Raw genomic sequence first — 12,013 nt, forward strand, 5'->3', positions numbered from 1 at the left:
CTTCTCCCCAGCTCCCCAGTAGCTTTGATAATCAACATTCCAGAATTAAAGTGAAAAATCAGCAGCCAGATATCCACTGGAAGTGGTAGAATGGTTGTGGAGCTTCTTCAAAGCCTTATTCCCGAAGAATTGCTGTTATGTGGCCTATCTGGTAGTTCTTGGAAAAAACAAACTTGCATGTCTTTACTTAACCGAACTCAGGGGTCTACAAGACTTTTCCCCTGGACATTTGTCAAAAATCAGCAGCAGCAATTGTTTAACTTCAGAGCCACTTAAGGCAGTGGATAACATTTGGGACAAACAATAGACAAACCCAAGAAGTTGAAAAAGGAAATCTTGGGAGTGAGATGTTTGTAAGGGCTTTGAAGAGCTCTGACATATTTATGGGAATCTAGAAGGTCACACGCATGTGTAGGGCTATACACACTTGCCCTGGACTATATGCATGTTCAGGAAAAACTTAAGAAGGTAATCTCTCTTCTCTGGCCTTCCTTGAGACTTTCCGTTAGGAAGTGCTGGTGAAGGCAGAGTTATCAACTGCCTGGCTTGTTGTTAGAAACGTGCCCCAACACAGACACAGATCCCCTTGGCAAAGACTGGGCTACTTACTGGCTCCAGACATTTAAGGAAATCATTGTCTAATAATTAGCTGACCATTAAATTAATAAAGCAGATACTTCAGTGGCCCCACATGATAAAGAATAAAGATATTACAGAATTAGTTTAGAAAATTACTAACTAAAACAAATAGCAACACAAAGACATGCCCACAAAGACACCACCATGAGCAACACCACCAAACTTGGGCAATAAGAAAGGATCTTCTCAGGTTTGTCATATTATATTATCTAAAATGTCTGGTTTTCAATAAAAACAACAAAAATATGACTCAGAAAAACAAGAAAATATGTCCTATGTAAAGGGGGGATGGAAACTGTCAGTAAAAACTATCCCTGAAGACACCCAGACATTGAATTTACTCAACAAAAATGTAAAATGTGCTATTTTAAATATATTCAAAGAACTAAAGGAAATAATATCCAAAGAACTAAAAGAAGTTATGAGAGTAATGTATCACAGAATAGAGAATATCAATATATATTATTAAAAAAGAAAAACAAATAGAAATTCTGGAGTTGAAAAGTATGGGAACTGAAGCTTAAAAAGATTTTTAAAAAATTACAAAGTCTTATTATTAAAAAGTTTTAAAAGTTTTTATTTTAAAAATAAAAAAAAAAAAACAACTCTGTAGCAGGATTCCCAAGTATATTCTAGGCGGAAGAAAAGAAATTTGTAAAATTTCTGTAAATTTGTCTGTAAAATTAAACCTTTGTCAATTGAGATAATCCAGTCTGAGGAACAACAACAACAAAGAATAAAGAAAAATGAACAGAGTCTGGGAGAACATGGGTGCCATCAAGCATACCAACATAGGTCTAATCGAAGACCTAGAATGAGAGAGGAGAGAGAAAGGGGCAGAAATAATATTTTTTATTAACTGAGCACCTGGGTGGCTCAGTTGGTTAAGCCTCTGCCTTTGGCTCAGGTCTTGATCCCAGGGTCCTGGGATTGAGCCCCATGTCAGGCTGTCTGCTCAGCAGGGAGCCAGCTTCCTCCTCTCTCTCTCTCTCTGCCTGCCTCTCTGCCTACTCGTGATCTCTCTCTCTCTCTATCAAATAAATAAAATATTAAAAAAAATAGGCTGACCGATTATCAAATTTGATGAAAAACTTGAATCTATAATTGAAGAAGCTTAGCAACAAACTCCAAGAAGGGTAACCGAAAAAAACAAACAAAACAAAGTCATATTTAAGCACATAAGCTGTCAAAAGCCAGAAGACTCATGAAAGCAGAAAGAAGGGGCTAATTGATTATGTACTAAGGATTCTCAGTAAGATTAATAGCAGATTTCTCATAAGACAAAGCAAAAAAAAAAAAAAAAAAAAGGTTAATAAATTAAAATTGACAAAGTAAAAACACTTTCAGACAAGTATTTTATATCCAATAAAACTGACTTTCAAAAATGAGGGATAAGTTAAGACATTACCAGACAAACAAAAAGCTTAGAGTTTGTCCCCAGCAGACCTCTTCCTACAAAAACACTGAAGGGAGGCTTTCAGGGTGATGTGAAAAGACACTAGAGGAAAAATCGAATCACTGTACCAAAATAAAGACCACCAGTGAACATAACTACATGGGCAAATATACAATATAGCATAAATATATTACAGTTACTTATCTGTATCAGAAGACATAAGCATTATAGCTTTTTGTTTTGTTTTGTTTTTAAGATTTTGTTTATTTATTTGACAGAGAGAGAGAGAGATCACAAGCAGGCAGAGAGGCAGGCAGAGAGAGAGGGGGAAGCAGGCTCCCTGAGGAGTAGAGAGCCCGATGCGGGCTCGGTCCCAGGACCCTGAGATCATGACCTGAGCTGAAGGCAGAGGCTTAACCCACTGAGCCACCCAGGCGCCCCAAACATTATAGCTTTTAAGAGAGCCTAAAAAAGACTGTAGCACGTTATACCTCCACCAGCACTGTATGTGACTTTCTGTTTCCCTGTTGTTTGTCCAGCCCTGCATAGTAGTGACATCTAATGAGGGGCAGTATGCTGAGGCACACCAGAGTGTCCTATAGTAGGAATCATACATATGTAGCCTTTTCAGATTGGCTTCTTTCACTCAGTAATACACACTTAAGTTTCCTCCGTCATTTTGTCATGACTCGATAGCTCTTTCTTTTTTGCATTAAATAATACCATTATCTGGGTGTAACACCGTTTAGCTGTTCACTTATTGAAGGGCATCTTGGTTGTTTTCATACTGTCTATTATTTATACATATTTCTTCTAAGATAATGTAATTCCAAATATATATAAAGCTACTGTAAATATTAGTGTACAGCTTTTGTGTGAACATGATTTTTCAACTCATTTTGGTAAAAATCAAGGAGTGCAGTTGCTGGATCATGTAAGAATATTTAGTTTTGTAAGAAGCTCTCAAACTGTCTTCCAAAGTCACTCTTCCATTTTACAGTTTACATTTCCACCAGCAATGAATTAGAGGTTCCTGTTGCTCCACATCCTTGCCGCATTTGGGGTTATCAGTGTTTTGAACCTAGTAGGTGTACAGTGGTGCCTCCCTATTGTTATAATTTCATTTCCCTAAGGACATAGAACTTGGAGCATTTTTTTTTTAAGATTTTATTTATTTGTTTGACACAGAGAGAGATCACAAGTAGGCAGAGAGGCAGGCAGAGAGTGGGGAGGAAGCAGGCTCCCCACTGAGCAGGGAGCCTGATGCGGGGCTCGATCCCAGGACCTGGAGATCATGACCTGAGCTGAAGGCAGAGGCTTAACCCACTGAGCCACCCAGGCTCCTCTTGGAGCATATTTATATGCTTATTTGCCCTCTGTATATTTTCTTTGTTGAGGTGTTTGTCCTTTATAAAAATAGCGTTGTTTGTTTCCTTAATTAATGAACAATGTTGACTTTTAAGAATACTTTTGATATTTTGTCAACAGTTCTTTGTCTCCTGTCTTATGCAAAGATTTACTCCCAGACTGTGACTTGTCTTCTCATTCTCTTGAGTAGTTCCATATTTTAATTCTAGAATTTTTAACTCCCTAAATAAGACATTATTGTTATCGTCATTATTACTATGTTATAAACTTTTGTTTAGATTTACCTATAAGCTTAGCATTTCCTGCACTCCCTGTTTATTCTTGAATCTCAGACCTTCCTTTTGGGCTCACTTTTCTTCTTTAAGAGTATCCATTGGAGGTGCACACCCACTCAGTTTTGCATTTATCTGTAAGTATCTTTATATTCCCCCTTATTTCTGAAAGTCAATTTTGCTAGGAAGTTACATAACTCAGGGATAATAGTGTTTTTCTGAATTTTTTTTTTAAGATTTTATTTATTTGAGACAGCACATGCTCTCAAGTGTGCATGAGCAGGGGGAGGGGAGACATTTTGAATGATATATTTATATGTGACATTTTATATCATAAAGTGTGCTTTCAGACTAATTGTGTTATTTCAGAAGATTTTGTTTTGTTTTGTTTTGTTTTATTGGCTTCTTTGAACTTCTGCTTGTTGGCTTTGATGTGACCGAGTCTTACTGTGCTGGTCTAGAAATATTTGTATTTTTGTCTATTGATTTTAAAAATTCTGGTACATTGTGCTGCTTGTCTCTGTGGATTTATGTTTTTGACATTTTGGAAATTTTAATTTTTTGTTGATTCATATTCTATTTGGTTTCAGCTTAGCTCTTAGGTGGGACTCTCAGATAAGCATTTCTTTCTTGTTCTTAAATCTCTTTTCTGTCTCATATTCTCTGCCCCTTGCTTTCTCCTTTTTTTCATCTCGGTCTTATCGCTCTCCCCCTCTCTTGAAAATGAACAAACCAGTCATTTCAGGTGTTTCTTCTAAGTCAGTGATCTTCACTTATGCTGCCACTCACTTGTCCATCCATTGAGTTCGTAACTTAAGCTACTTTATTTTTTATTTTTACATTTTTCTTTTTCTTCCTTCAAACTTCCTGGTCTTTGTTAGATTCTTTTTATAGCCTTTTAAAAAAATACATATTTTATGTCTTTTAACCTTGGCATGCATAGCTTTATTTTATTTTCTGTGTTTGATATTTTTAAAAGTAAAGAGCCTGAGACTCTAAATCTGTTTCTTTGTATTTTTACTCACTTACATGTGTGGCTTCTTACCTTACATGTTTTCTGCTTTTTTTGGTTTGTGTGTTTTCAGTTACAATAATATTTATGTCTGTATATTGAATTGAAATAAAAAAGCAGAAATACCAGTCATGATGTAACACAAAACATAGTCAAAACCTTTTTTGGATCATTTGACTCAATCTATATAGGTAGTCAACAAAGCTCTTTGCTTAGTTCAAAGGGCCTTTAATTTGTTTCCTTATCAACACATTATAAGACATTCAGAATAAAGCATTTGAAAAAAATATGATACTTTTATGTTCAAATGTTTTGCTTCAATGATCACCTTTTAATTAAAGATAATTCTGGGGCACCTGGGTAGCTTAGTTGATTAAGTGTCCAACTCCTGATTTCGGCTCAGGTCATGATCTCAGGGCACTAGGATTGAACCCAGGAAGGAATCTGCCCTCAGCAGGGAGTCTGCATGAAATTCTTTTGCTCTCTCTCCTTCCTCTCTGCCCTTCCCCGTGCATGAGCTTGCTCTCCCAAAACAATAAATAAATCTTAAAAATAAAACAAGCTAGTTATTTTCTTAAAGGAAGAGTTACAAACAATAGTACTTTCCTTTTACAGAGACTTACTTTTTTCCCCCCCTTTGGTAGTATTAGTAATTATCTGTTGACTTTTGTTCAAAAATAAATGATAAAATTCTTAGACTAAAAAGGACTTGAAGAAGTGGGAATGTTTACATCTGTTTATAGAAACAGGTTGCAACCATGGTTAAGATTCCTTTGATATCTTATGAATGGATTTTGGCAAAACTGTATAGCATTTAGAAAAATGACTGACTCTTGATTCAGTAATTCTACTTTTAGGTATTTTCACTAATATATGTGTAGAGATGTTCACTGTAGCATTTTTCATCAAGGAGAGAATGATTTCTTAAAGTTGGTATATCCAACCAATAAAAGACCATATAACTACTGGAAAGTAAGCATAATTTTATTTTTATTTATATTATTTATTTTTTATTTTTGGAATGTAAGTGTAATTTTTTGTCTACTGGTGTGGAAATATGTTCATAATATGCTAACACTGGAAGAACATGTTTTGAATAATTAAATCTAATTTTAAAAAACTACATATGAAAGTAGATAGAGTCATCAATTATGAACAGTTCTCCATATTTTAACATAAGCCTAGATGATTTTCCTTTCTGACTCTTTTTTGCTATATTACCAAGGAAGTCTTTATTTACATTTTGACCTCCATTTAGCATTGTTACCATAGAAATACATAGAAGAAGAATCATTCATTGCTCTGCCTTGGCTATTGGCTTTTGGAGTCCATGGCAGAGTGAGGAGCTTTGAGAGGAAGGAAGCTTTGTATTATAAGAGCCATGATATATTGAGTTTGAAATGTAACATTTACACCATAAATAATAGATTTGAGAAAAGATAGATGAAAAGCCTGGTGACCATTTAAAGGGTAAGTAAACATACTGAAAGATGCGTGACTTGGGGATTTCTTAGCTTCTCAGTGGACAGGACCATGAAGAGAAAATGTGGAAAGGAGGAAAATATATCTGAAAAATGAAATCCCAAGGGTTAATGACAGTTACGTCAGGGGTTCCTGGAATAGAAAAACCTCTTTTTTTCAAGTTTTTGCATTCCTTACATTTTTGGCAATTTAGAGTAAGTAAGAGCTGCTTGCGTAATCTTAATATAATCTTAAAAAAAAACATGAAGTGGAAGGAAAGAAGAATTGAATTTGGAAAGGGGCAAGAATAATCCAGTAAAACATCTGTGGTTTTGTGATTCATTGGGTTTTTAATGATGTTATTTAAAGAGATGAATTTCATTACTTCTAGTTCTTTTTCAGAAATTACTAATTCAATCACTAAAACAAAATGATGTAGGTATGAAACGTTCATAATTAGCAACAAGCTTCATAAGGAAGTTTGTTTCTTGTTCCCAAATGTGTTGTTGAGAAGTTAGAAGTCGGGGAAGGAGAGAAAGGAACGACAGGTGCATACAGAAAACACAAGGCCGTCCCAGGAAACTACTAAGGAAGAGCGGAGGCTGGGAGACTGGGGAAGGACAGAAAAAGAAACCTCCCGTCTGAGCAAAGGGAGCTTTCCTGAAAGAGCTTGACAATTTACCCAATAACAGCTGTTACCTGTATCTTACAATCTGTCAAAGTCAAGAGGAAGTACAGCACATTTGAGTTAAAAGACAGTTGAAACAACTCCAAGTCCATGGATATCACTGAGTTTACCAGAGCAGAGGTCAATGACAGGGTGAGGACATTGCAGGTCTGGCCAGTGTTTTTAGAGCTCACAAGGATCCTGTGGTGTGCAGGCAACAATTGCTTAGACAATCCCGGTTCCAGCATTCTGGGGAAAATCTTCTTCTTCTTCTTTTTTTTTTTTTTAATAAAAATGTGATATAACCTAGAGCACAATATGCAACAGAACAATATTGGTCGTTTTGAAATTTACATTGTGACCACAGGCAAGTGACCCAGACATCATCTGCTTTAGTGTCTCCCTACTTAAAATGCCAGAAATGTTTGTTGCCCCAGCTGACATATGTATGTTCCTAGGGTAAATGTGATGGCACTTTGAGAACTAGGGAGAGGGCTTTAATGAGTTGTTTTAGTTCACCTTTTTTTTTTTTAAGATTTTTATTTATTTATTTGATAGACAGAGAGAGATCACAAGTGGGCAGAGAGGCAGGCAGAGAGAGAGGGAGAAGCAGGCTCCCCACCGAGCAGAGAGCCCGATGCGGGGCTCGATCCCAGGACCCCGAGATCATGACCCGAGCTGAAGGCAGAGGCTTAAACCACTGAGCCACCCAGGCGCCCCTTTAGTTCACCTTTTTAAAAAAATATCATTTCATTTCATTTCATTTCCCATCATTATTTAAAAAAACAAAAAGATCTAGGTGAGGAGCCTGTCTCTCTACCAAGTGGTGATAAGCTCTCAGTTTGCAATGGATGGGGATGATGGGAGTATCAGCTTCTTCCTTGTGGTAAATATTGTAAGATCTGAAGGTGATGACCTTTATTAATATAAACTTTATTGTTACAAATTACTCTATTATTAATTTGATCTTGGGTAATAGCATAGAGCAAATCTAATTAACTGTAATTAGTAAAATAATCATCTTAAGCCTTTAATCCAGAAAGGAAAACAATTTTTTTTAGCTTTCAATGTATTCAGTACTTGAAAAATGATTATTTTTCTCCTCCTTCTTTTTAACCAAGAAATAATTGCTTCAATAATTAGGCAAATAGTCTTAGTGGACTATAAGATTGTCCTCTTTGGAAATGATTTAAAAAAAAATGTGGAAGAATGACACATTAATCAGCATAAAACCCTATGCAACATTGAAGCTGACAACATTTTAGAACTTTTTGTAAAAAGCAGGAATATTTTTCTTGATCTCAATTCAATTTTTCATTTTGCATATATTTAATACGGCACATTATTTTTCACTCAACTAATATTTTTGCTGAGGATGCACATGTGACTATGAAACAGGAATTAATATGTGACAGTGAGTTGAAGTTGTAGAAAAGGAGCCAGGCGGATTGGAGACACCTTTCAGAACCGAGCATACTAGAAAGTAATAGAACAGCCACCTAAGTACTCCAGGAATCATTTCTCTAAAATGTCCTGCTGTGCTTTGACTGTGGTGGCAGTTGTGCAACGGGTTTCCCGGATTGCTGGAAAATCGCATTTGTGCAAATTCAGCATCGTGTTTTGAAAAATAACCACTGAACAGTTCTCTGCTCTGTTTGATTAGAATTGGCTATGCATGTTAAGCCAGAGTATGGTGCACATTGCACTACCTTGCAGTCTCTTATTCTGGGTTATCTAATATTTAGAGCATGAATCTAGGTGTCTTTCAAAGCGTCTAATTTATTCTCAATAATTTATTCTTAACTACTGCCTCTCTTAAATACTCTGATATAAGGTTTGAATTGTTTTCCTGATGTAGACAAAGCTTAGGGGAAGAGAGCCTACCTCTGGCCCAATTTAGAAGTCTAGTTTTATTTGAACATTACATAACATAACATAACATACATAACATTACATAACATAACTGTTACATTACATAATTCTGAGGGGTTTTGGAGTGTCCTCCGCCTCTAATGTCTCCTATCTAGAATACCTATCACATGCAAATGGTCCCAGTAAATTTATCTTTGACATTCCACCTTTTTTTTTTTAATCACTCTGTGATTTCTTTGCTTCTAGTTTCTCTTCCTCCAGTTTTCCATCACTGGACAGTATGTATCTTTCTACAGTACAATTTGATTCCCCCTTGAGAAAAAGGAGAATCAAATGGAATTTAGGGTCCGTAAACACATAATAACCAAAATAAAAGTACAGTGGATGGGCACAGCAGAATGGAAGGAACAGAGGAAAATCCTAGAACTAGAAAACAGAAAAATACAGATCGTTCAGTCTGAATATAGAGAATATAGACTGATTCTTCCTCTTCCACATTTGCTTTTATTGAGTTGTAGGAGTGAAGACCTAGGAGGGACGGGGCCTACTTCATCTTGAGCAGAAGGAAAAGTCAGTGTCAAAAAAATCTGTGTAAATCTCATTCTGACACCACTACCTAATATCTTTGTTTTTTGGCATAATTCACATCATATCTTCTGTCATTTATGGTTTCAGTTTATCTGAAGTATAAAGAGAATTTAGCAGTGCTTGCAGAACAGTTCGAACGCAGAATACTTCTGAGTTTTAAATTTTAGTTTTTTTTCCCCACATGTAACCAATCACACATTTTTTTTAAAAGATTTTATTTATTTATTTATTTGACAGACAGAGACCACAGTAGGCAGAGAGGCAGAGAGAGAGGAAGGAAGCAGGCTCCCCGCCGAGCAGAGAGCCCGATATGGGGCTCCATCCCAGGACCCTGGAATCATGACCCGAGCCAAAGGCAGAGGCCTTAACCCACCGAGCCACTCAGGCGTCCCCAGTCACACATTTTTTAAAGCCACTCACCTCTATTGAAGTATTTCAAAGAACACAAATTAGCTATAAGGAATATAACTCTCTTTTCATACTTGTTACACACACATATGCCCACATCCACACACAAACATTTAAATGGAATAATTAAGAAAAACGTAGTATTTTTTCATCCTATAGTACTTATACTAAAATTTACTACTGTAATCATTTGGGGCCCTTGTAAAAAATGCCTTTGTTTAAGCCCATGCTGAGAACATTAATTCAGATTTTGTAAGTAGGGCCTAGATTTTGTTGTTAATTTTTAGAGATTCCCAAGTGATCGTAGAAGAGACATGATGAGCATCATTGAAATAAGCAGCTTTATTACAAGTAGAAGGGAACAAAAACTAACTTGTTTGAGACACATTCAACTCAGTCTGATTACTCACAATTACCCAGATGTGTTCACGAGAGTTTAGCCTGTCAGGCTTAACCATGTAGCCTGTGTCTCGGGGTGTTGAGCTAGCTTTGGACCTCTCCAGGGACAGCAAGCTGTTTCTTTGCTCACCTACCTCTTTAAGGTGAGGGTATGTTCACCTAAGGGTTTGTAGTGGAGATTTTGAAGTCTCTTATTTAATCAGTTCTAAATATTTGGTAAACTTATCTATGTAATTTTTAATTCTACCTTTCTGTACAAGGTGGCATTCGCCCATTTACTCACTGGGTGAGGTTGTGCCTTGGATGCATCACACAGTGATAAATGGCAAAACCATATTTAGAAACTCAACTCTGGGACACCTGGCTGGCTCAGTCAGTTCAGCGTCTGCTTTCAGTTCAGGTCATGATCCCACGGTCTTGGGATCGAGTCCCGCATCAGGCTCCTGGCTCAGCAGGGAGCCTGCTTCTCCCTCTGCCTGCTGCTCCCCCTACTTGTGCATGCAAGTGTGCTTTTCTCTCTTGGACAGATAAATAAATAAAATCTTTAAAAAAAATGGAAACTCAATTTTTTGTGTTTTCATTACTTCTTTGTTTTACTTATGTAAGAATTTAGGAAGAAGTGCTCTGGGATTTATAAAAAGCAAGAAAGTAAACCATTAGATCTATATTGTATAATACAATATTATAGCTTATGTCTTTAGAAGAAAGAATTCTAATTTAATGTGTAAAACACAAGTGACTAGATATACGGTTACTGCTCCTTTGTTTTCTGTACATCATCTATGCTAGATCACTAGATGTAAACAAAAAATGCACAAGGGCCATCTTATAATTGGTAATGATTCTCAAACTATTTGTTTCATGCCTTAGAGAATGAAATAGTCTCTTCAAGGTGAAGAGTGCATTCCTTACCTTTTGCCATAATGTCTGAAAGGACCATTTCAATGCACTAAAGACCCTCTTTGACATTCACCTCTTTATTTGGTTTCCTAGAAATAGGAAGAAGTGTTTTCCAGGTTGGCAGATTCATCTGAAAGAGCTGAGACTACAGGCATGGCATGAAATTGTCAAATGAATTCAGAAAAACAGGGAGTGTAAAGAGCTTTCCAATCCTAATGAATTAGACTCTCACCATGTGTTTTGACTTTTTTATTAGAACTATATTCCCAGAGTTTCAGTCAAATCTATGTTTAAATAAAAGCTAAAACTTCATTCTGAAACCCCTAATATGAAAGACTTTGTGTCATCCTTGTTACTTTGAACTGGTTTCCTGTTGTTCATTGGGAATAAAATAAAACGGGCTGTCAGAAGATAGGGAAAAATGTCCTATAGAATGAAAGCAGTATGATTATTGTGATGGTTAATTTTATGTGTCAGCTTGATCTGGTAGAATATTGTTTCTGTTTGTGTTTGTGTCTGGAAGAGATTAGTATTTGAATGGGACTGAGAGATGAAATTTGCTCTCACCAATGTGGTCCACTCTGTTGAGGGACCAACTAGGACAAAAAGGCACAGGAAGGGTGAATTTATACTCTTTGCTTGAGCTGAGACATCCATCTTTTCCTGCTCTTGAGCATTGATGTCCTTGTCCCTAGATTTTCAGGCTCAACCTGAATCACACCATTGACTTTCTTGGGTCTCTACCTAGCAACGGGCAGGTTGTTGGACTTCTCAACTTCCATAATGAAATGACCTGACTTTAGCTTCTTTTGGTCTTATTTCTCTGGAGAACCAATTACAATTATGTACTGATAAAAGAGAAAAACATACATTTGGGGATATAAGAACATTAATAATTGATAATTTAACTGAGCTGAAAAAAAAAACGTGCTAACATAGCAGTACGCAGTATCTGATGAATAACTAAGTTTTTGCATTGTTTTTATTTGAGATGTTTACAATATTTTGTTCTTTATCTGATTTCTGCTGCA

Source organism: Mustela lutreola, chromosome 11 (genome assembly GCF_030435805.1).
Source record: "Mustela lutreola isolate mMusLut2 chromosome 11, mMusLut2.pri, whole genome shotgun sequence".
Classification (NCBI taxonomy): domain Eukaryota; kingdom Metazoa; phylum Chordata; class Mammalia; order Carnivora; family Mustelidae; genus Mustela; species Mustela lutreola.